This window comes from Bos javanicus, chromosome 16 (genome assembly GCF_032452875.1).
Source record: "Bos javanicus breed banteng chromosome 16, ARS-OSU_banteng_1.0, whole genome shotgun sequence".
Classification (NCBI taxonomy): domain Eukaryota; kingdom Metazoa; phylum Chordata; class Mammalia; order Artiodactyla; family Bovidae; genus Bos; species Bos javanicus.
The window spans coordinates 71,822,333-71,847,152 of record NC_083883.1 but is presented as its reverse complement, the minus strand read 5'-3'; the positions used below and the strand labels follow the sequence as shown (position 1 = coordinate 71,847,152).

Here is a 24,820-nt window from a genome sequence, read left to right as displayed (position 1 = left end):
GGAGGATTCTTCCCCGCAGGGCATTTCTTGGAGCCTCATTAGCGCCACTTGTCTCTGCTGGCCTGCTTTCTGTCTGCCTGGCAAGCGAGGGGGCGAGGCGGCAGAGGCATCCATGAGATGTGGCAGAAAGGGGGTGCATCAGGTGGAAGGGTGGAGAAGGGGAAGCTGAAACTGTTAGTTGCTCACTGGTGTCCAACTCTTTGCGACCCCACGGACTTGTCCCGCCAAGTTCCTCTGTCCATGGGATATTCCAGGCAAGAACACTGGAGTGGATTGCCGTGCCCTTCTCCAGGGGATCTTCCCGACCCAGAGACTGAACCCAGGTCTCCCACATTGCAGGCGTATACCTTATCGTCTGAGCCACCAGGGAACAAGCCACAAGGGAGAAGGGGAAAGGGAGCTATTAAAGGGCCTGGCTCCTCGCCACAACCAGGAGAGCGGTGATGTGAACTGGCGGTAGCCCCCACCTGCAGCTGGAAAGTGGTGAGGAGGGCGGGGGTTCCGTGTGTGCAGGGCCTGGCCTGGAGGTGATTCCAACAGCGGTGAAGAACATGCAACACACTGAACTCAGCTCAGATTTCGTAAGGAAAGACTCTTGAGGGCAGGATTTTTCCCTTAAGGGACTTTTGGCAGTGTCTGGAGCTGTTTTGAAATGTTTGGTTGTTAACAACTGTAGGATGCTATTGGTATCTAGTGTGTGGGGATGTTTTTAAACATCCTCAATGCACAGGACAGTGCCCAGAACAAAGCATTGTCTGGTCCAAAATGCCAGTTGTGCCCAGGTTGAGCAATTCTGCGTTAGACTCATCCTGGAAATTTTATAGCAGAGACGAATTTCTTTGACACAAAACTTTGTCTTTTATTAAAATAAATAAAACTTACCCCTCAAGAGAGAATATTATACTAAGCAGAAGACTCTCCGAGGGTGACTGTTGAAGATGCTGATTCCTGTATCCTACCCCCAAGGCTTAGCATTTAGTATTTCTGGGATGCCGCCTGGGAACTGCATTTGTAATGCGCTCCCTTAGAGACTGTGATACACTTGGGCCCAGATGGACTTTCAGGAGCACTACCTCACCAGTCACCTCGGGGAGGACTCATCCCCATCCTTACTAAGGTCCAGGTTTGACCTTTGCTTTACTCTTTGGTGTGTCCAGACTAACAGCGGACTCCTGGGTCCCAGCCAAGAAGCTGGGAGCTCACTGGCCATCCGAGAGGAGTGGGTCTAGACCTTATCAGGCAGGACTCTGTGGCCTGGAATTCAAGAAGTTGTTCATGTTGCCAAGGCGGTCTCTACTGGAACATTTTGCCCTGAAACAGATGATGTGTGAATGAATAATAATGGTTACAAGTCCTTGGGGACCCCCGAGAGATGACTTTCCTTTACGTGCCACCAACTGCCAACATCACCAAGCAATGGAAGGGTTAGGATTCCGTTTCTTAGAGCCCCATCTCTGCAGGGTGAGCGAGGTCTCCAAGCCCAGTCCCTGGGGACTTTTCAGGACTCCTGTTTCCCCCACTTCTCTCTTCTCCCCTCGCCTCCATCACAGCACAGTTTCCCATCAGGGTCTTAGGATCCTCACTGCTGGGGCAGTTCTGCCTCTTGCCCTGCTCTGCACTTCAAAGACCGCCTCCCACACCCCAGCAAGAGTCTTCTCTGAATAAGACTCTCTCATCACCAGATTCCAAGTAAGCCTCTGTCAGGGCTGAGCACACAGAAATCTGGGCACCTCAGACGCGCTCTGCTGGAGGTGGGGGCTGGCGGGAGAGGTGCAGGCGGGGAGGGGATACAGCCTGGCCTGAGGATTTGTACCACTGGCCTCTATAGGACACACACATCCCTGGAGCCCAAAGCCTGCTGCCCCATTTATCCCTTCTCCCACATTTGCTTATCATGTCTTCTTCACTTTAAAGGTTTATATCCTCTTACAAGACTCAGCCGGGATGCACCTCTGCCAAGAAGCCTTCCCTTCTGGGGTCCCGTAGAGCTTAGCGCACACCTTACAACTGCCGGGTTTTTAAAAACATTTTTATGGAACTTATTTGGCTGCACCAAGTCTTAGTTGGGGCATGCAGGATCTTTGATCTCCGATCTCCGTTGTGGCACTAAGGATCCTTCACTTGTGGTATGTGGCATCTAGTTGCCCGACCAGGGACTGAACCTGCAACCCTCTCCCCTCCCCTTGCCCCCACTGTGCATTGGGAACTCAGTCTTAGTTTTCCACTAGACCACCAGGGAAGCCCCTGTAACTGCCTTTTGATGAGATTGTCTCCTCCAAACATGAAAACATCTAGGGTGGCCAAACTTGCCGGACTTTTTGGGTTTTACACTGAAACTCTCACATCCCAGGAAACCCCTCAGTCCTAAGTAGACCTGGGGGACAGAGTTGCACCAGCCTCTGAGGCGAGAACCCCTTCCAGCAGAGGACCCCAGGTCTAGTGGGGAGGTCACGCATCACCCTGGAATGAAGCAGGAGGAAAGGACCCGTGACCTATACCCAGGAGTGTGAAAGTGAAAAGTGTTAGCCGCTCAGTCATCTCTGACTTTTTGTGACCCCATGGACTGTAGCCCACTGGGCCCCTCTGTCCATGGGATTCTACAGGCAATAATACTAGAGTGGGTTGCCATTCCCTTCTCCAGGGGATCTTCCCAACCCAGGAGCTGAAACGGGTCTCCCATATAAGCAAGCCTTAGGAGAAGTGACGGTAAAGGAAAGGTGATGGGAGGTGGATGGGGGCTGGGTTCTTAAGCACACAGGTTCAAGTTCAACCTCTCAGAGGGGACACTCAGCTCCTGGCCTATGCTAGGTGGTGGTGTAATTCATGAAGTCCTTCCCCAGATCTAAGTTCCCCCAGCGAGCAGCAGCCCCTCCACACTCCCCCAGGGGGAGCACAGTCAGGTCCTCCTCCCTCCGCGTGCTCCCGGCTGCCCAGGCCTCCCCTGCAGGTGGTGCTGAGCCAGCTCCCGGCCCATAACCGGGACGAAGAGGCTTAAAGCTGGACAGGCCAGAAGCAAGGCCCTGGAGCGGGGAACCTCATTCTCCATTTGGAAGACTATTAAGTATTGAATGTCCCATAACGGAGATCAGTGGAGCTGACCAGCTCACAGAGGAGCTGGCCGAGGGGTGTGACCAGCAAGCCAGCTCCGAGAGGTGGAGTCATGCAGAGGGCACCCTGCCTGGGTCCCAGCCTGGACAGATGACCCCCAGACTCACACACCCCGTGTCCTTCAGGCTTCTACTCACCACCTCATAAGCTTCCTGGAGAAAAACTAAGGGTCTGAATAAAGCAGTCTCACCCTCTACACTGACTTCCTTCAAAAGGCCGCTCCTCAAAGCCCCAGGCTCTGGCAAGCATGGCCTACTGGGGCTCTGTCAGCAGACAGAGGCTTCTGGGGGACAGCGGCTTCCAGGCCTCGCGCCGGCCTGCAGCTGCACAGGCGAGCAGGCTGCCCCACGGCCGGTGGGGAAGCCGTCCAGGCAGGGGTTGGTCCCGCTGGCCTCCGTCCGGGGCAGCGGAGGTAGTCGCTGCCTTGAGGCTGCAGTGTGCTGTTCACTTCTCACGCTTCGCTTCCCAGTCTGTCGGCTCAGCACACGTGGTGTCAGCTCTCGGTGCGGACTCGGCTCTCTCCCCTCGGCTCTCGGCCAGGCAAGCTGCCCCGAGCCATTCCCAACAGCGGGTGCAAGGACTTAGCATCCAGGGGGCAGCCCTCCTCCAGCAGGGCTGACACCGGTAGACCAATCCCGCCCGCTGAGGCCCATCCTTCAGGGGCCCTAGGAGGTGCTGAGCCCCAGCTGCGCACGGTGGGAATCCACTCCATGGTACATTTTTTTTTTTTTTTTCTGCCGCGCTGTGAAGCATTCCGGACCTTAGTTCCCTGACTAGGGATCAAACCCATGCTTCCACTGCCAGAAGTCCAGTCTTAACCACTGGACCGCTATGGAAGTCCCCCATAACACATCCTTGAACTGTGCGAACCCATGGATCATTTCCAAAATGTGGGTCCCTGCACACAAGCCCCTGCTCCGTTTTTGCTTTTGGGGGAGAACCCTCGTTAAGACAAAATTTACTTCCTAAGACGTTGACACAATCCCCTTATGCCAAACTTAGGTTTACTAACTACATCTGACCATTGTATAGCACTTTACAGTTTATGAACCTCTCATTCCAGTGACCATGGCTTACAAATCACTCCCAGAACTTAGTGGCATGAACCGGCTATTTTTGGTGCTCAGAGATTGTGTGTGAGGAACTCTGACAGAGCACAGTGGGAACCACAGGGGCCGTGGTGTGAACCAGCTATTCTTAGTGCTCAGAGATTGAGTGTGAGGAACCCTGAGAGGGTGCAGTGGGAACCACAGGGCCTGTGGTGAGCCTGACTGCCAGCAGGAGCTCCGGTCCTCTCCACATGTAACTTCTCACAGCGCGGTAGCCGGGTTGAGCCTCCTTTTATTACCCAGCCTCAGCACCAGACGGCGTGACTTCTACTTGCCAAGGCAGACACAGAGTTCCACCCTGGCTCAAGGGGGCAATGGGCCATTTTGGGAAAATACAATCTGCGATCATTCCTCCCATGTGATCTCATTAGATTCTCGGAGATGAGATGGTGTCTGCATTTTGGTTTGCAGTACTTAGCTTGGTGCCTGGCAAGCAGCTGTAAGTTCCATTGTAGAGCAGATCATCTCGTGGGGAGATAGGGTTTAGCATCAGACTGACCCGGTTTGAATCCTGATTTCATGACTTCTTACCTGTATGATCCTGGAGGAGTTATTCAGCTTCTCTGAGCCTCCGTTTCCTAACCTTTAAAATGGGGGTGGGGGTGGGGTCCAGTACCCCTGTCTCACAAGGCTTCTAGGATTACGCTTGGTCGCATGCGTGCATGAGGTGTGCACGTACGTGAGAGTGCACTCCTGACACTGGGTGGTATCACTTTGTCTCCCCGTGTCCATCCCCTTCTACCCCCACGTTAAGGACGATGGCCTCTTGGACTTTCTGGAAGGATCATGGACCGAGGTGGGAGCAACCTTTAACTGTGTGTCTGGGGTCTTGGGAACAGGCTCGGGTTGAAGAAGTCAGGCTGACCAGCTATGGCACTTTCTGTCTCTCTGTCTCCCCTTTCCCAGGACACTAGTTGCTCAGCCCAGAACTATGAGCAGTAACCCGGCTCCACTGATGGAATCTGCCTCCAAGAGCTCAGACTCTGTGGTTCCCCGGAAGCCCTGGAGATTCTCCCAGAGTCCCAAGGGCAGGGGGGAGTCGTGCCCCTCCCTACCCCCTCCTGCCAGGGCATTGTGTGGACTCCAGGCATGCTGCCAGAGGCCTGATGTCAGGTGTGCCTGGGGGTACCTGCTGTGGTGCAGCTGTCCCACCCCCCCTCCACCTGATGCTCTGGGGCCCTGCCCAGCTTCCTCCCTCGCCCACACTGCTGAAGTTAAGTGACTTCAGTTCTCGAAGGTGCCTCACTCACAGTCTCCCCTGGCCCCTTGCCCATGCTGCTCCCTCTGCCTGGAATGCTCTTACGCCTTGTCCACGTCGCCTGCAAAGCCTTATCCTGGCTGAGATGTCCTCTCATCAAGGGAGTTTTCCTGGATCCCTCTCTGCCAAGATGGTACCCATGGTACCCTGTGGAAGCATCTGTGTTTAGTTTGTTCATCTCTCCACCAGGCTCACCCCATTCTCAGCTCTCTCCCCCACCTGGCCCACCACACAGCACCTTCTGTGTTTGATGAAATGAATGGGTGAGTGAATGGATTGGTGTTCCCACACCTGGGGCACCCCTCCCCTTGGTATGCCCCGCCCCCAGGGATGTAGATCTGAATCCTGGACCCACTCCTGAGGCCTCACGACAGCTCCTACCTCCCATCAAGGTCTCCAGAGCCCACTGGGCATTGCTGCTTCCCAGGTCCCTCCTTGACCCACCACGCCTGCGCCTGTCCACAGGCTTGTCATGTGGGAACATGTAAAAATAGTCAGTGGTTCCCCTGGCAACAACCGCAGCAGATGGAAACCTGCGTGGACAGTCTCAGAAAGCCTGAGGGTGGAGGGAAGAAGCCGGGCCCTGAGTGTTGGTGTCCAGTGCGGGCTGGGCAGGGCCCATCGAGCTGCCCCTCCTCTCAGAATTCCTGAGGACCACCCGCTCTGATGCCCAAAGGGAAGAAATGCATGAAGGAGCTGCCCCTCTGCCCAGACTACCCACCCCTGTCCGTCCCCACACGGCTGCCCTGTCCCCCCATGGGTCACTGGGGGTCCTCCATCGGCCACGCCCCCACCCCCGTCCAGGACTTCTCATGGGGGACTGCCCGCAGGAGACCCAGTCCTGCTGCCGGAGGCCTAAAATCACATGAGCCCATCATGTGCTGAGCTCACCCCAGGCCTCACCCGCACTGTCCGGGTCTCTGCCCAGGACTTCAGAGCCCACCCTCCAGCCAGGTCCGCGACCTTGTTCCTGCCAAAACCTCCTCTCTGCTCCGTCTAGGCCATGCCTGTGACCCCACCGCTCTCGAGTGGCCCCTCCAGGGGGACTAGAGGACTTGGGGCTCCTGCCGACTTGAGGTTCTGGAAGCCCCTGGGGTGTGGGAGGCAGAGGCAGGAGCTGCAGAGGGTGCTGGGAAAGATCTGGAAAAGCATGGCCGAAGGGTGAAGCAGCGTGTGCGGCAGAGAGACTGAGGGAAGCTGGGCTGCGGTGGAACCAAGAGAGGGAAGAAGAGGGGCAGCTGAGAGGGGAGGGTGAGAGGCAGAGCCTGGAGTGTAGCCGGAGGTGGGAAAGCGGATGCTCTCAGCCCGGGAGGTGCGCTAGGGTGTGTGGCCTGTCAATCACGCTGCTCCCCTTCTCCCCACTCCTGAGCATGACTCTCCCCACCCCCCTTTCCTCTCCCTCCTGGGGTACTGAGTTTGACCACAAACTTTGGTCACCTCCACGGAGACAAGCCCACCCTGTGCACGCCCCTCCCGGCTGGACCTGGCCTCGAACCTCCTCTGCACACTCACCCTGTTGATCACTGATGCTGGGGCCCCACGCGCCTCTTGTTCACTGCTGTCGGTGACAATCTCGAGTGGCACTTCACTGAGCCAGGCGTGAGCTATGCGCTGGGTATTCGCCTCTTCGTCTGATCCTCTACAAGGAGGTAGTAACATGTCCTGGGTGATGAACTGGGTCTCAGGAAGGCTAAGGAAACTGTCAGGGAAACCACACCTCTGACAGTCAACTAACGGGTGGAGAACTGGGATTCCAATGCAAGTCCTATTTCCACCCTACGCTCTTTCCACGCAGCCTCATTCTACCTGAAAATCAAATCTTCCAGAGGAGGCTGACCTCCGGGCAGGTAGAATTAGAATGCAAAATGCTAGGCTGGGGGCTTCCCAGGTGGCTCAGTAGGTAAAGAATCCACCTGCAATGCAGGAGATGATGGTTCATCTCTGGGTCAGGAAGCTCCCCTGGAGGAGGGCATGGCAACCCACTCCAGTATTTTTACCCGGAGAATCCCGTGGACAGAGAAGCCTGGTGGGCTACCGTCCATAGGGTCACAAAGAGTCGGACACGACTGAGTGACTTAGCATACACACACATGATTGGCTACAGGCAGAGATTCTCAAATCCTTGAGGGTCTCTTGAATGCGACTTGTGGACTACTGACATGTGTTACAGGTTCAGGGTGCTGAGCCCTGGGGCTTCACCCAGAGGAGGCAGCGGGGGCCAGGCCACGCAGGAGCTCCCAGCCTGATGGTGGCTGCTACAAACCACTCCAAAGACAGGAGAGGCTAACGATGGTCATGGGGCCAGTGATGCCCACCTGGAGGTCAGCTAAGCGGTTCTGGGCTGCTTGGGTTCATCACCCCCGAATCCTGGTGCTGCTGCCCGGGGTTCTGAGGTAAGGATTGGAGCTGGATTCTCTCACTATTGATAATGAGGATTCTCTCATTATCGGATCTCTGAGCTACCTCTGATGATTCCTTGCCTAAGCCTTCTACCCTGTTTTCCCAAATAGCCATGACCCTCCCCCTAACCATCAGCCATAACCCTCTCTCTGATCCATATCACTCCACACTCTCACCATTCCCACAGGGCATAGGTAGTTTCCTTTCCACAATTTATTAATGACACTGGACTTCACACATCCATCTACCAACCAACAGTTCAGTTCAGTTCAGTTGTTCAGTCATGTCCAACTCTTTGTGACCCCATTGTCTGCAGCACGCCCAGCCTCCCTGTCCATTACCAACTCCTGGGGTTTACTCAAACCCACGTCCCTTGAGTCGGTGATGCCATCCAACCATCTCATCCTCTGTCGTTCCCTTCTCATCCCTCCTTCAAACTTTCCCAGCATCAGGGTCTTTTCAAATGAGTCAGTTCTTCACATCAGGTGGCTAATCACGTGCCTGCTATGTGTCCAGGGCTGTGGTAGGCCTGGTGATAGGCTGGGGGCAGGATGAGGTGAAGGAAAGAAGCCAGGAAAACAGGCAAGACCCTGCTCTTACAGGTCCCTGAGGAGGAGAGAGGTGGGCTGAGTTGCAAAGAGGACCAGGAATGCGTGATCTTCCAGGACGCTAGCCACCGCGTCCTGAACAGGACAGGCTGGGGCATGAGGTTGTGCTGAGGTGTTGGGCTTTTTATGCTCCAGTTCTGGCCCAACCGCCCACCACTTGCATGGGATGGTAGTGCCCCCTGGCGGTTGATTCGTGAAACTCTCCAGCAGCTGTTTTGCAAAGCCCTGAGGATTAAGCTCCCCTCAAGAACATCTATTTTTGGTTCCCAATTTTTCCATAATGAAATGCTAACAGGAGCAGCCAAAGGGCTTCTCAAAGGACTCAGAGGCTGCTTGCTGAAGCCCCACATTCTCCGACTGCCTGCTCCCTGGGGGTCAGAGCTGTCCTTCATTCCCAGGTCCAGTTTCTCCCTTCCATTCAGTTTGACTCAAGGGTCCTGGGGCAGCGGCCATAGGTCCACTTTGCCGAGTGTGAGCCTGGCCTCAGGGGGAAGACCGTGTGCACATTCAGAGTGACGTGTTGGAAAGAACACTGGATCCGGGATCAGAAGGCTTGGATGCTCGCCCCACGTCAGTCGCTAACTAGTGATGAGATAATCAAGACAATAATAGCTATGTTTATTCAGTATTTACTGAGTCAGGTGTCGCACCAAGAGCTTTATGTACATTTCTGACTGATTCGTACAGCAAACCTCTGAGGTTGGGATTATTACTATTTCCATTTTACAAGTGAATAAATCACGGCACAGAGAGGTTAATTAACTTCCCCAAGCTCGCAGAGTATGCGGCAGAGTCAGGACTTAAGCTCTTGGCAGGATCCACAAATTGGTCTTTTTATTTTATTTACTTTTTTTTTAATTTACTTTTTTTTTTTAACTGATAGTTTTGATGTGGGCCATTTTTAGTCTTTATTGGATTTGTTATAATACTGCTTCTGTTTTATGTTCTGGTTTTTTGGCCATGAGGCATGTGGGATCTTAGTTCCCCGACCAGGGATTGAACCTGGAGCCCCTGCGTTGGAAGGTGATGTCTTAACTTCAGGACCAGTGGGGCAGGTCCCAGAGTGGTGTTCTTAAATGTCCCCCAGGTAGTTGTGTTGTGGAGCCGTCTTCGGAATCTACGGGGTCCCATCAGTTCTCACATTCAAGCAGTCCAACGCCTTTGGAGGGTCAGGAGGTGAGGCGGTGATGCGGAAGAAGCCTAGGCTCGGCCCTCATCCCCCTGCGCGTACGGGTGTACCACAAGCCTGGTAGAAATACCGCAGAGGGCAGGACAGCCCTCGGCCCACCGTCCTCTCAATCTGGAAATGGTCTGTGGGACGGAGAGGAACTACCTCCCTCGACATTCTTCTCGGAATTGGCGATGCCACCCACGCCGCTAATTCACAGATCCGTCATCCATCAGTTCATCGCGGTTCATCTAGAACCACTTGATATTGTGAAGTCGAGTCATTTGACAGACACTTACAGAGACCTACTACGTGCCGGGCACTGGGCCAGATCCTGAGTCTGCAGACATGAAGGGGCTGACATGACCCTGCCCTTGGGGGTCTGCTGTCTAGGGGAGGAGACCGGCAACACACCTCAAAAAACAGAACTCCCCCCATGACAGGTGCTCCGAAGGGGATGGAGAGCAGTAGGGTGGCAGAGGGACCCATCAGACGGAACAGGCTGGGGAGGCCTCCACGAGGAGGCGATGTTTAAACAGAGTCCAGAAGAACACTTTTAGCCCATACCTCCTGTTGGTAGGGGCTTCCCTGATAGTTGGTAATCTGCCTCTAATGCAGGAGACCCCAGTTCGATTCCTGGGTCGGGAAGATCCACTGGAGAAGGGATAGGCTACCCACTCCATTATTCTTGGGCTTCCCTTGTGGCTCTGCTAGTAAAGAATCCGCCTGCAATGCAGGAGGCCTGGGTTTGATCCCTGGGTTGGGAAGATCCGCTGGAGAAGGGAAAGGCTCCCTTGGGTATTCTGGCCTGGAGAATTCCATGGACAGTATAGTCCATGGGGTTGCAAAGAGTCAGACATGACTGAGTGCTTTCACTTTCGGTAGAGGAGTCTCCCTGTGTTTCCTGTGTAATGAGCAATTTAAATACAGAGGATTCTCTCCCAGGACAGGGGTGGGCACTTCCCCACCATCGGCCAAGATGTCCCTCCAGAGATGGAAATGTTGAGCTTCCTTTTAACACAGGATCTCAAACCAGGGGGCTCTTTGGGGCTGGGGAGGTAATGGGTCCAGGGGCAGACAGTTCAGAATCAGAAAAGTACCCCCCACCCCAGTCAAGGGCATGAGATTGGCTGACTTGGTTCTGACACTCAAGGGGCGTGACCCACAGTCCAGGCTGCAGGGAGAGAGCTTGCGGTTTCCGTGTGTGTGTATCTGTGTGGTATGTACCTATATGTGTGTACTTGTGTATCTGTGTGTGTATCTGTTTCTGTGTATGTACACAGCTCTGTGTGTGGTGTGTATCTGTGTTTGTGGTGAGTGTATATGTGTGTGTGTGTGTTGGTGTGTCTGTGTGTGTGTACATCTGTGTGTGTGTGACGTGAGTGCCTGTGTGTACCTGTCTGTATCTGTGTGTATGTGTGTATGTGTGTATGTGTATTTCTCTGTGTATACTGTGTACATATCTGTGTGTATCTGTGTGTGTTGTGTGTGTATACATCTGTGTGTGTGACATCTGTGTGCCTGTGTGGACCTGTCTGTATCTATGTGTACGTATATATCTCTGTGTATAGTGTGTGCATATCCGTGTGTGTAGTGTGTGTGTATATCTATGTATGTATCTCTGTGTGGTGTGTGTATATGTGCATATCTGTGTGTATATCTACATGTGTAGCTGGGTGCATGTATATCTATGCGTGTATCTATGTGTGTGGTGTGCGTGTATATCGATGTGTGCACACCCACACGTGCAGGAGAACAGGTTTCCCCTCTCGGTTTGCTGGTTTTCTGTCTGTCCCCTTTCTGAGGCGCGGAGTCTGGGACTGGCACGCAGCTTCCGGCTTTGCGGCGGCTCGCGATTCGCCTCTCTGCGGGTAGGAGGCGCTGGAAGCGGCCTGGTGCGCTGGAGGGAGCCCGGCTCCTGGCTCCCGGTCCTAGGCGCGAGCCGCGCAGCTGCCCCGCCTTCTCCCCGCGGAAGCCGGGCTCCTCCCCGCCGCCGCAGCGAGTCCAGGCTGCAGGACCAGCGTCGTCGCCCTGCCTGCCACCCCAGAGAAGGCCCACCAGCCGACCCGCCCCCACCTCAGAAGTCTGGGCCCAACCCTGCCCGGGAACCCCTGCTCCTGGGTTCTAACGATTCCGTATGCTGCCCTCCCTGGGCTTCCCGCGGACGCCACCCGCCTCATACACGGTTAGGTTCTCCTCACCGGGCTCAGGTGGCCCAGCTCCTGTCCTGGCCTCTGGGGGCCTTTTGGGCCCTGGAAAGATCAAAAGCAGGTGCCCCTGCAGGTGGTTATTAATTGCTCTCTGTTGAGAAAGGGGCCAGCTTGTCCCAGAGAAGTCACCGGGTCCGTTCTCAGCTCCTCCCTGGGAGGACCTCCACGTGTCAGGGGGGAAGGACAGGGGGGAGAGGGGACACGTGAGACCCCCGCTCCAGCCTCTTGCACACCCACCCCATCCCACCCTCCTGCCGGCTGGCTGTTCCGCCCACAGAGTGCTCTGGGGGGCCGGGCTCCTCCCGAAGGTCCGGGTGTCCCTCCACCTGGGTGGGAGGACCTTTGCAGGAAAAAGGCACAGGGTGGCTGCCAGCCCCGTGCGGTCACCCACCCCTGTGGCTGACGCATAGGGCTGGCCAGCCAGCAACTGTGTCCCAACCAGGTAGAGATCCATCTGTTCCTGCCTTGGAAAATTCTGGAAACTGAGCTAGCTGAGGGCACCGCCGGGAGCACTCCTGAGATAACCTCCAAGTGTGAGGGAACCCGGGTGGAAGCTGGGCAGAGTGGGGCGGGGGCAGGACGCTCCGATGCCTTTGGGGGAGGGACAGAGACTGGCTCCTGGGATCCTGGGCCTTTCTCTTTCCTTTTCCAGGAAAGCCTTTCTTTACCAGAAAACCTCTTTTGCTGCAGTTACTAGGCTGAGTCTTTGTTTCTTCCTCCCAGAAAAGCCCAGGAGGTGGATCCTAAGGGGAAGAGAAGAGGAACTTCCCTGGGGGTCCTGTGGCTAAGACTCCATGCTCCCCATGCAGGGGGTCTGGGTTCAATCCCTGGTTGGGGAACTGATCTCACATGCTGCAACTAAAGCTCTTGCACACGGAGATGAAGGTCAAATATCCCGCGTGCTGCAATACAGACCTGGAGCAGCCACCTAAAGAAATAAAAATAAACACTGAAAAAGACACCCAACGTGTGCGGAGGATCTCTCTGTGACGGGCAGCGTACTGGGGGCCTGGGCCCACGTGTGACACCTGAGGTCTGGTTAGCATCTCCAACTGGTGGCGGGGAGGGGAGCACAGTCTCAGAAGACAGGGTGGCCCCGAGCCAGACGCCAGAACCTCACAGAACGGCTGGGACGGGTAGCAGGACGCTGGGCCGCAGGCAGGAGCAGCTGTCTGCCCTCGAGTATGTTCTCCTTTGGTCTAGCTCTTCCGGTTTTGAAGCCGGGGCAAATACAGTTTCTCAACCAAAAGTAAATGAAGAAGCACTGCTCGAAATATAACTCTGTGGACAGAAAGACCAGGTGGTTGGCATCAGGCTTCTGAGAGGATGGGGACATCCGGGCACGCCGCTTCCCCCAGGCCCGGAACCTTTGCCGCTACAAGAAATACAGGCAGCGCTGTAACTGGCACCTGACCAAAGCTTGTCTGAAAGTGAAAGTTGCTCAGTCATGTCCGACTCTTTGCGACTCCATGGAAATTCTCCAGGCCAGAATACTGCAGTGGGTAGCCTTTCCCTTCTCCAGGGGATCTTCCCAACCCAGGGATCGAACCCAGATCTCTGGCTTTGCAGGCGGATTTTTTTACCAGCTGAACTATCAGGGAAGCGAGCTTATCCAGTGCTCATCTTTCCTCTGTAAAGCTCGTCACAGCCCTCTTATGCTTAGGAACACCTGCCGGCATGTCAGCAGCATCTTCGAGAAATCATCAACACAAAAGCACAAAAACTCTAAAAACATGACGCTGATGAGACACTAAAAGGATACTTGTTTCCAGTTTGGGGGTTGAAATGAGAAGGCAGAGCATCTTATGACGTCAGCTGGGAATGTCCCCGTCGGATGGTTCCAATTTTCACCACTTTGCATGTGTTCGCGAAGGACCACGAAAGATCCCTGAGTATTGATTTGGGGGGAAACATGTTTCAGAGAGTAGGTGAATTTGCAAGTGATCAATCTATAAGTACTGAGGATCGATCGTGTTTTCAAAGTTCTGTTGGCCCAGCGGGGTGCAGGATCTCTTGGTGACCTGCAGTGGGAGTTGGGAGTGGCGGGAGGCACAGAGCATACAGACTGAGGGTGAGGGTGCAGCCCTGGGGCATCGGGAGAGCAGCGTGGGCCGGTGCCCGTGGAGGGCAGGTACCCTGGGCCTGGGCTGTGGCTCTCGCCCTCCGCTCGGCACCTAAGTCGCCGTGAAGCCTGAACTTTTGCGCCTCCGCACGGTGGCTCAGTATTCAGAACTGGTTTCCCTACAGGAATCACTTTTGCTGGGCTGTTCCCCAGCCTGGGTCCCGGAGGCCCACTTCACACCCAATTAGACAAAGTGGTGGCTTTGTGGGGCCAGGCCCAGGCCCTCACCCCAGCCCCTAGACACCCTAAGAAGCCTCCCCACAGGGCTCAGGGCTTTGGGCTGTAAGAACAGGGGAGGCCCTGAAATGGAGGGGGTCTTCAAGGGTGGTCTCAGGTGGAGGGCCAGGACAGTGCACTGGGCAGGTGGTGGAGACGCCTGCCTTGTATGAGGTGGGGTAACAGCCAGGGATGGTATTTTCAGAGGGGAAGGGGGGCAGGTATCTGGGGGTGGGCAGGGGCACAGGCCAGGGAAGGGGTGTTCTGCAGCCACCAGCTCCCCTCCTCTGTCATGGACATGCCCCCAGGTCACAGGCCCGGCGGTTCCACAGAAGGTGCCCGGTGTTCCAAGAGGGAACTGTGTGGTCAGGCCCGTGATGGGCCTGAAGCTGAGCTCTCAGCGCAGGTTCCGTGGGACCCCCCACCTCCCACCTGGGGCAGACACCTGACGGAACACGCACGCCTGCCTCAGACACTCTGGGTGGCCGCGTCCCCCAGGTCCAGCTGAAGCGGGGGTGGGTGTGAGCAGAAGGCGCACAGGCACCGGGTGGGGCCCAGGAGATACCGATAAACATGCCGTCTTGTTCTCTGTGAGGAGGAAGCTCACCTCGCTCACGCATTCTTCCCACATCACAGCCCTCGTGTGCTCGGGCCACCCGTCTGCCCTGCCCCTTGCTCACCGCCTGACATGAACAGGGTGGAGGCCTGACCAGCCGGTTCAGGAAGAGTTCACGCTTGAACCTGCTCACTCCCGGGAGCTCTGAGTCCAGGCTCCAAGGAGGACGTGGGTCCCGGTCAGGCAGTGCTGGGGAGTGGCCTCAGGTGGCGCCAGGGGCCGAGGGGATGAGCAGGATGTGAGGGTTGGAGGATCTCAGAGCCAAGCTTGGGTTCTGAGATGAGGTGTGAGTCAGGCCTGTCCCACAGACCCCTGGACCCCAGCTGGGACTTGGCGGGAGGCTCAGGCTCCCGACCACCTCTCGGTGCGGGGCAGTGGGGTGGCCCTTCTGGGAAGCCCTTGTCACTGGGTAACTGAAGCTCTAGGGGGTTGAGGGGGTCTTAGGGGTGGAGTTCTTACTCAGAACCTCTCAGGAAACTCTTTGATTTCATCTCTCTTGGAATTCGTGTCACTGCTTCTTTTCAGAGGGTTTTAATGTTTACAAGCTATGACCAACCTAGACAGCATATTAAAAAGCAGACATTACTTTGCCAACAAAGGTCTGTTTAGTCAAAGCTATGGTTTCTCCAGTAGTCGTGTATGGATGTGAGAGTTGGACTGTAAAGAAAGCTGAGCGCCGAAGAATTGAGGCTTTTGAACTGTGGTGCTGGAGAAGACTCTTGAGAGTCCCTTGGACTGCAAGGAGATCCAACCAGTCCATCCTAAAGGAGATCAGTGCTGGGTGTTCATTGGAAGGACTGATGCTGAGGCTGAAGCTTCAGTACTGTGGCCACATGATGGGAAGAACTGACTCATTGGGAAAGACCCTGATGCTGGGAAAGATTAAAGGCAGGAGGAGAAGGGGACAACAGAGGATGAGATGGTTGGATGGCATCACTGACTCTATGGATATGAGTTTGAGTAAACTCTGGGAGTTGGTGATGCACAGGGAAGCCTGGCGTGCTGCAGTCCATGGGGTCGCAAAGAGTCTGACACGACTGAGCCACTGAACTGAACTGAATGTTTACAAGCTTGAAACCAATTCTTTAGTAAAAAATAATTCTCACCGATGGCTGTCTTATTTCTTATCCTTCCTCAGTAACGAGAATGATCCAGCTAAATGGATCCATTCCTTCCGTCTCCTCCTTCCCTCTTCCCTCCTTCGTACCAGGGCTGAGTACAAGCTGCTTCCTCCCCCAACTGATGCCTTTGCTGTGGGTCCCCTCGGACTGGCTGCCCCGCCCCCACTGTGCCTCTCACTCACCCCAACCGACCCCCCAGCTCAGGGGACACCTGGGAGAAGTATCCCCCTCTCACCCCGGCGCCAAGCACAGGCTGCCTGGCATTCTCCTCCTGGCTGATCCCGCTGGCCTCAGGGCTCTCCCTTTCTCCCCACCAGGCCTCCTGTAGGAGGACTTTCCGTTGCCTTGCGGTGTCTCTGCCGCGCCTTCACTCCAGCAGCCCCTCACTGACGTGTGTGACTGCTCCCCCAGAGGAGCCTGGGTTTGCTTTTGTGGGATTTCTCTTCTGGACTTGCTTCTGCACCGGTGTGTGTTTGTACCCTCTACACACTCCCCAGCAGACTGGGAGCTCCCCCACCCAAGGGCAGAATCCTTTCTTTCCTTCCTTCCTCTCGACCTTAGGGCTTCAGGTAGCATTTCTAGGGGAGAAGAATCCCAAAGCTGTCCCTTCCTCCTTGTGACCCTCCCCTGCAGCATGGCACACCCAGGGAGGTCACCCTGGATGGGTTTCTGGGACTCTGGTGGGCAGAGAGGTGGGGTTCATTGAACCAGAACAGGCAAGGCTTCCCCAAGGCAGGGAGCATGCAACCAGGAGGGCTCTGGGCTGGTGTTTAAACCGTGCGATGTGAGCTATGTGTTCCTGGCAGACGGCCCCAGGGCCTGGGGAACAAGGGGAGGCCTGGGTGAGGTGGGGGAGGCAGGACCCGGCCTCCTGGCAGTCAGTGTGGGTCCTCTGGTTTTAATGGGCTTGCACTTGAAGAACACGCTTCTGCAGTCTCAAAACTTGGCAAACCTTCCGCCTAGCCTAAGCTCACAGCTCTCCTCTGTTCAAATGACCTTCGAGGTCCTCAACCAGGGCTGTAGGCTGGAGGCAGGTGCCCACAGTGGCCACGTCACAGTGAGACTGCAGCCCTGAGCCTACCACGTGTGGTCAGCTGGAGAGGGCAGTGCCCAGGGAGCTCAGAGCTGCATGCACAGTGTCCCGAGTGCCAGATCAGAAGGGTGAGGAGACGTGGATCAGGCTTCCCCGGCCATCAGACACTGGGGGTGTTGGGGGTCCCAGGAGCACCCCATACCCCAGGAAGTGCTGCTTTCTGAGGGAAAGAGCCCTTGCTGAGGAGTCCAAGGGGCTCTGGTCCCACTCAGCAGCCTGGGACCCCGGGGCCTCAGGTAAGTGACTCAGCCCCCTCACCTGTGCAGATGAAAGTGGCGCCTCTGAACGTTCTTTCTTGTGGGGTTACATGTGGAGCTCAGGGTGTTTTGAACATTGTCTGGTGTTGTTCACATACAAGGTGCTTCTGCGGCTCTGAGTGCTGTCCTCAGGTGAGAATGAAGGCTAGGGGTGTCCTGGGACATTAGGGTCACCCCCCACCCCAGGCTGGTCTTCCTGAGCTGAGTTTGACAGTAACCGGGGAGTCACCAGCTCATTCGTGGTCAGGGGTTTATTTGGGAGGTCACAGCCAGACCCACCGTGCTTGTTACAGTGTGGGTTTCAGGGCTTTTGTCAGGAAGGGAGTGGGTGTCCCTGGCCACCCTGAGGGGCTTTGGGGTGTCCCTGGCCACCCTGAGGGGCTTTGGGAACAGCAGGGTTTTTCTGTTGGGCATAACACTGGGTCTTCCAGAGTCAGCCCCAGGACATGGATCCCTTTATCTCCACCCTCTAACCTGCAGCGCTAACCCACCTGTCTGTCCTAATCCAGGGTGGGTATGAGACCCAGCCTTCATCCCAGGGGAGGTGGGGCAGGACGTGGGCTGCCTGGCCAGCACTGACAGCTGAGCCGGAGGCTGGAAATAGGGGGGAAGCTTGGACACAGGAGAGGTGGTGGGGTGGGAAAGACGCGGGTGTGGGTCCAGGAGCCGCATAGGGCAGTTTGAGTGGCTGCCGAAAGAATGCAAGATAACAGGTTTGCAACCCAGAAAGGGAGCTGCGGACGTGCAAGTCCTTTTGTAGCCTGTTCCTCTACCCATGCCAGCTCGCATCCTCACCTGCCCACTCAGAGAAGGCCTGTCAACCTTACCAGGGAGGCAGGAGAGCAGAGAGTCCCAAGATGCACTTGTCCCCAGGGCTGCCTGGACCGCCAGGCATCTTGAAAACATTTTTGTGTTACAGAGGTCATTGGGGCTCGCACAAAAAAACCATGCAAGGGATAAACAAATACATGAAGAAAAGGAAAGCTTTTCCTCCCTGCCTGCCAAAGGCTCCTGGCCCCCTTTGAAGCTAGGCCCAATAAAATATTCCTAACTTGGCAAAACCAAGTATACGCATTGACCTGTCTGTATTCCTGCGGGTGTATCCATTGATATGTCCCTCCGTGGGACAGTCCCCAGTTCTAACTCCAAGCATGTGTCACAACAAACTTGGAACGTGGTTTTTCACACAAGTGGGCATCACTGACTGAACCGACCCAAAGCAACGGGTCATCTCAAGCCAGTTCTCTTCAGTGTGGGCTGCATATTTGGCTTTATAAATTTGTGCTTGCTGCAGAGTTCGCTTTCTAGAAATGCCTAGTTCTGGTGACATGGAGTCCACTTGGGAATAACTGAGCCCAAATCAATCAGTGGAGTTGGGTGGATGACCTGAACCCAGAAGTGTTTTCTGAGGGGTGGGGGGAATTAGCAGAGTAGTTGGAGTGGAGACTCAGAAGTATGAAACGATTTGAAAGTCAAAAGGCCAAACTCTCCCCAGGTGTCTCTGCCGCTATCAGATCCCTCCTCCTTGGAGTCAACAAGAACCAGCGTACAGCCCACTCTGGGCTTCGCAGGGGTTCAGTGGTAAAGAATCTGCCTGCAATGCAGGAGACGTGGGTTCAATCCCTGGGTCGGGAAGATTCCCTGGAGAAGGAAATGGCAACCCACTGCAGTATTCTTGCCTGGAGAATCCCATGGACAGAGGAGTCCAGCGGGCTACAGTCCATGTGGTTGCAAAAGAGTTGAATGTGACTTAGCAACTGAGCACCAACAACAGCCAGTTCTGCACAGACTGTATGACCTCGGGGAAGATGCTGGGCTGTTCTCCACTGGCCCTTCCAGCTCTGTGCCCCGGAAGCTGGCCTAAAGCTGCACTGGTGGGCTCCCTCACCGTCTGGCTTCAGCTGGACGAGAGGAGAATGTGGCCTGGATGCCCTCCCTGCTGGACTGGGGCTTGGCAGTGGCAGATGTCTCTCCCAGAGGCCCTTGGCTCCTCGTGGGCAGCTGTCTCCTCCGGTTACAGCACATACCAGATCCCAAAGGCCTAGAGCGGCAACAGCCCCCTGCTTTGCAGGCTCTGGGTGCCCACCGGCCCTTGTGGGTCCCCCAACTCTGCTCACACGTCTGTACATTGTCTTTTCATCAAGCCCTTCAGCCCCTGTTCTGCATGTGTCTTCTGCCTCTGAACTGCCTGCAATATCACTGAACCCTCTGAGCTTGTTTCCCCATCCTTCTGCTGGGGACCATGATGACATCTGCCTCTAGAAGCTGGAAGAGACGAGGAAACGGATTCTTTCCTAGAGCGATGCAAAGGAACGCTGCTTTGTAGACACCTTGGTTTAGCCCAGACACTGATTTTGGAGATCTGACCTCTGGGCTGTAAGAAGATAAACTTCCGTTGTTTTAAGCCACAACGTTTGTGGCCATTTGTTACAGCGGCCATAGGATACTGCTACACGGGTCCAGGCCCCAGATAAGCAGTGACTGTAATAAATTCTGGGCTCTTCCCCAGCTCCAGCTGAACATTCCAGGAGCAGCTGCTCAGGGGCAACCTGACCGTGACCTCCCAGAACCTCAGTGTCTTCATTTTGGCCTAGGAGGCACATGTGTTTTTTTTTTTTTTCCCCTGCCTGGGTGAAATGCTGACAACAAATTATGTCTCAAGGGTTTCAGACTCCAGTGTTATCAGGAGCCTGAGTAACATGGCAAGTCGCCTGAGTGAGTGGGATGGTGTGAAGCAGTGGGGAGTGTGGGCCTGTGGCAAACTGGAGAACTCACACCTTGCTTAAAGACATCAACTTTACGACTTCCCCAGCTTCCCTGGTGGCTCAGATGGTAAAGTGTCTGCCTGCAATGCGAGAGACCTGGGTTCGATCCCTGGGTGGAGAAGATCCCCTGGAGAAGGAAATGGAAACCCACTCCAGTACTCTTGCCTGTAAAATTCCATGGACGGAGGAGCCTGGTAGGCTACAGTCCATGGGGTTGCAAAGAGTCAGACAAGACAAAGCGAGTTTGCTTTCACTTTAGGACTTCCCTGGTGGTCCAGTGGTTGAGAATCCACCTGCCAATGGAGGGGACATGGGTTCGATCCCTGGTCAGGGAAGACCCCGTGAGGCAGCTGGCCTGCGCACCACCACCACTGAGCCCACGCTCTGGAGCCTGAGCGTTTCAACAGCTGAGGTCTGCTTGCTCGAGAGCCCACACACCAAAATTAGAGAAAGCCCAGGCACAACAACAAACACCCAGCACAGCCAGATAAATAATTTTTAAAAAAGATATCCACTTTAAGTGACAGGAAGAGCAATAAATCCAGCCAAACAAAGTCAACATCTTATCTGTCCACGTGGCTTACGGACTAGGACTTTGGGATCCCATATTCACCTTCTAGTTTCACAGTGACCCCAAGGGGAGGTGCTCCACAGGGTAGGGAGAGGCCCTGAATATGATGAGGGTGAGCCTTGGCTGCCCCTTAGAGTCACCCTTCCCCTACCCCAGACCTCTACCACATCTAGCCTCTGTTTCCTAAAAGGGGATTTTGATAGAGAATCTGGTGAGAGCCATTGGGCCCGCTGGCTCACTGGCATCGCCTCACCTCCATCATCCTTTCTCACCCGCACAAAACTCTCACAGTGCCCCCTGGAGAAGTCGGTCCATTAGCCCTGGGGCACCACCTCTCACCTTCCTCTCCAACATGGGAGGAACTTGTGTGGAATAACCAAAAGTCTACTACTGTTGGGTCAAGCTCTAACCAATCCAAACCACAGGTCGGGGAGTAGGAGACACAGAAAAGAGGGGCACTGTCCCCCAAAATGATGAGAACAAAGATGTCCTGGTAGAGACCATGAGTTTTGGAGTCAGACAGACATGAGTGAGTCCCCACTTCACCACATACCAGCTGTGTGGCTTCAGGAAACATATTTGACCACTCTGAGCCTCAGTTGTCACATCTTTAAAATTGGAATAACATTAATAATACCTCTTTGCGTTGTTGCTGTGAGAACTAAATCAAATAATGTATGTGAAGGTGGTCCCTGGCCTACAGGAGGGACTCCGCTCAGACTCTGGACCCAGACAACTTGGGTTAGAGCTCCCTTTAGTGGTTGCGTGACCTTGGCAAGTTACCTCATGTGGCGTTCTCATCTCACACATGGGTTCACTGGTGTCCTCACAGGGCTGTCGGGAGGATGAGGTCAAGGGTGTGAGACCTTGCCTGGACTTCGTAAGGACTCCGTGAGCCCACGAATTATTTACTAGGTGTGTTCTGACATTGGTGGGTGTGTGTCTCCCGTACCCGGTGGGCCCTGGCATGTGTTTCTGGGATGTGAAGTCAGAGCCTGTTTCCTGGTTGTCGGGAGAGGCTGACCACATTCTACCTATACCTGCCTGTCTAGTTCCTTCTCCCGTTCCTCACCCCACCTCCAAATCTTCCACCCTCTTCATCTCCTGTCCCCCAGTTGCTGTCTGTGACTTTCCCCAGACACCTCTCTGGTAGCCCCCGAGCCGGGGGTTACAGGGCTACTGGGCTCCGTGGTGTGTCTGGGTGGGGCCTGGGGCTGCCCTCTGAGTAGCCCCGATGTCACCGGAGAAGGCAAGCATTGCGCTGCCCTCGCTCCAACGCGTGTGCACATGCCAGGCAGTCTCGGATGAATCATGTCCACACCGTGCTATTACTAGGCTTGTAACAGAGGCCCTGTGTGCTGGCTTGGGGTATAGTGTTTCTTTCCATTCCATGATTCAGAAAACATCAGTCACTCAGCCATGTGATTCCCTCATCTTCCGCCAAGGAGCTGAGCACAGAGGTTTGCTGGGAAACCCTCAAAGGACAGGGGAGGGCAGCTGTGTGTGGTTGCCAGAAAGGGGATTGAGCTGAGAGAACTGGAAACAGGAACTGGAGAGACTGTCATCAGGAAAAGAGCATCAGGGGACTCAGGTGTGATGAGGCCAGAGCCCTGCCCACGAGAGCAGCTGCTGGCAGATGAAGGGAGCTCACTCAGCTATACACTACCCCAGCCCCAGAAAAAATAATGATTCTTGGGCCTGATTATAAATGTAAAGTTTGCTTATGCAAAAATTCTGATCAGCACAGAAAGTTGTAAAAAAGAAAGGACATACCTCTCACATGTTGCTACCAGACACAGTTTTAAATTGTTGGCACACATCTCTGTGCTTGGAACTGCCAGGTTCTGGCCCTCCAAACTACTGACCAGCCGGGGTCTGATCCGGGCTCCTGCCCCAGTCCTCAGGGGACTGTCCTGCCTCAGGGGACACTGAGCTCCAAATGCCCTTGGAGATGGGCCAGGTCTGGGCTCTGGCATCTGGGTTCTAGTCCCAATTTGGTTGTGTGCCCTTAGGCAAATCACTCTGAGTCCTATTTGTGCGGTTACAAATGGAATAATAGGGACTCCCCAGATTGCCCACTGGTTAAGACTCCATGCTCCCAAGGCAGGGGGGCCTGGTTTCAATCCCCGGTCAGGGCACTGAGACCTCACATGCCAGAACTAAGACCCAGGAAAGTGAAAAAGTGAAAGTCGCTCAGTTGTGTCTGACTCTTTGCGATCCCATGGACTCTACTGTCCATGGAATTCTCCAGACCAGAACGCTGGAGTGGGTAGCCTTTTCCTTCTCCAGGGGATCTGCCCAACCCTGGGATTGAACCCAGGTCTCCTGCATTGCAGGCAGAGTCTAGACCCAGGGTAGCCAATAAATAAATAAAACAAATATTTTTTAAAAACAGGATAAGAATTGGGCTGATTTGTCCAGAGGATGAAGCATATGAGGGGATATGAAAACTGTAAACCTGCAGAATCTCTTCAAACAGAAGGGGAGGGCCTGCATGATGCCCATTCTCTTGGGGAGGCTCCTTTATCTAGGGGCAGCCTTGAGCCAGCTCTCTTGCTCCACAGCAGAAACTGGTCTGCCCATGTTGACCAAAGGCCTTCCCCCAACCCCGGACTGGCTCAGAGCAGGGAAGCCTCAGTTTGGGATCCCCAGTCATGCCAGTACCACCTCTGAACATCAGTTGAGCACCAGAGTGGTCAGGCACCTGGTTCAGAAAGCTTCAAAACCTCGCTGTGTCGCCAGCTTTGCACCCAGGTAACTCTCTTCCTTTATCTCCCTCACAGATACTGTCACCCCAGCGGGGCCCGTTCTCAGAGCCATCGCTGCTCAGAAGCCTCGTTTGATTTCAGGGACCTTTGCGGATGCCCCGAGCATTGTATCAGTTTACACTGCAGTGATTTGTAGTAAATCCTTGTGTTCTTGTGGAGGGACGGTAATGACAATATAAGACCATTAGATCGGCTATTTCCAAACTTTTTTTTTTTAAAGATGTTCATTTATTTATTTGGCTGCGCTGGGTCTTTCTTCGTTGTTATACTTGGGCTTTCTCTAGTTGCGGTGAGCGGGGGCCACACTTCATTGCTGTGTGGGCTTCTCGTTGCAGTGACTTCTGGTTGCGGAGAGCAGGCTCAGTGGTTACGTCACACACTTCGTTGTTCTGCAGAATATGGGATCTTCCTGGACCAGGGATCGAACCCATGTCCCTTGCACTGCAGGGTGGATTCTCAACCACGGACCCACCGGGGAAGCCCCTCCAAAGTACTTCTTACATTCACCCCTGTAACACACTAAAAGGGCTTGGGTTATTGGGATTATCACCCTTCTCATCTCACAGAATTGAGCCAAGGAGGCTCAGGGGACACGTGTCTCTGAATGACACAGTATTTCCTTGTGACTCTGTTTCCCCGGGTCTCTGCCTCCCAGCCCCCCTGGAGCCAAACCAGCTGGGACCCTGTCCCTCCTGGTTCACACCCGTCTAGTCCAGAGGCAGGAAGCCCCGGGGCCAGCGAGGCCCTTTCCACATGGCTCCCCACAGCAGGGCCCAGTGCAGACCACTACAGCCAATCAATCCCACATTACGTCCCCAGGCACCTCTGCTCACAGACGGTCCCCAGGTAGATTCTGGAGATGGTGACCCTGGGTACATCCAAGTTTTTCCACAAAAACAAGACCTTCCCAGTTCATGTGTCTAGGCGTTGACCTCAGTTCCCCTACGGAGGCCCTGTTCCCACGGTGGGTCCCCTGACCCCTTCAAGCTCCCTTGAGCCCCGTCCAGGAGGTGACAGGGACTGACCACCTGCCTGCAGTCCACTCCCTCGCTGAGGCAGGGTTCCTTCTGTCTGCTGGACGCCCTGCAGCCGGGAGCCCTCCTCACACATACTCGGCCCTGGGCCTTGCCTCACCAGCGGGACCCTCCCTATTGGCAGAGTCTCAGACTCAAGACCCCTCTCCAGTCCATTCTGACTTACTTGAACCAAACAGCCATGTTTCCTGACTGGAAGTAGCAAAGCAAGGACTTGAACCCAGGGCCTCTCACAACCACCCCCACATTGTCTTGTGCAGACCACAGAAAGATAGAGGAGCTAGCATCTCTTAAAGCTGCACTGGGTGTGGAGGGAGGGGAGCTGGGAGGTGGGTGTGGGCCACCAAGAGGTGAGAAAGCAGTGGAGGACAAGGGGCCCTGTGCGAAGCGAGACGC

At 54.9% G+C, this 24,820-nt stretch overlaps 1 long non-coding RNA gene across 1 annotated transcript; it reads left to right on the top strand.

The window, feature by feature from the left end:
• Positions 1-16,999: 16,999 nt before the first annotated feature.
• On the top strand, positions 17,000-23,598 carry LOC133228136 (uncharacterized). The gene is made up of 2 exons (XR_009730087.1): positions 17,000-17,265; positions 18,782-23,598. It is a non-coding gene; the product is annotated as an uncharacterized LOC133228136 (long non-coding RNA).
• Positions 23,599-24,820: the final 1,222 nt, after the last annotated feature.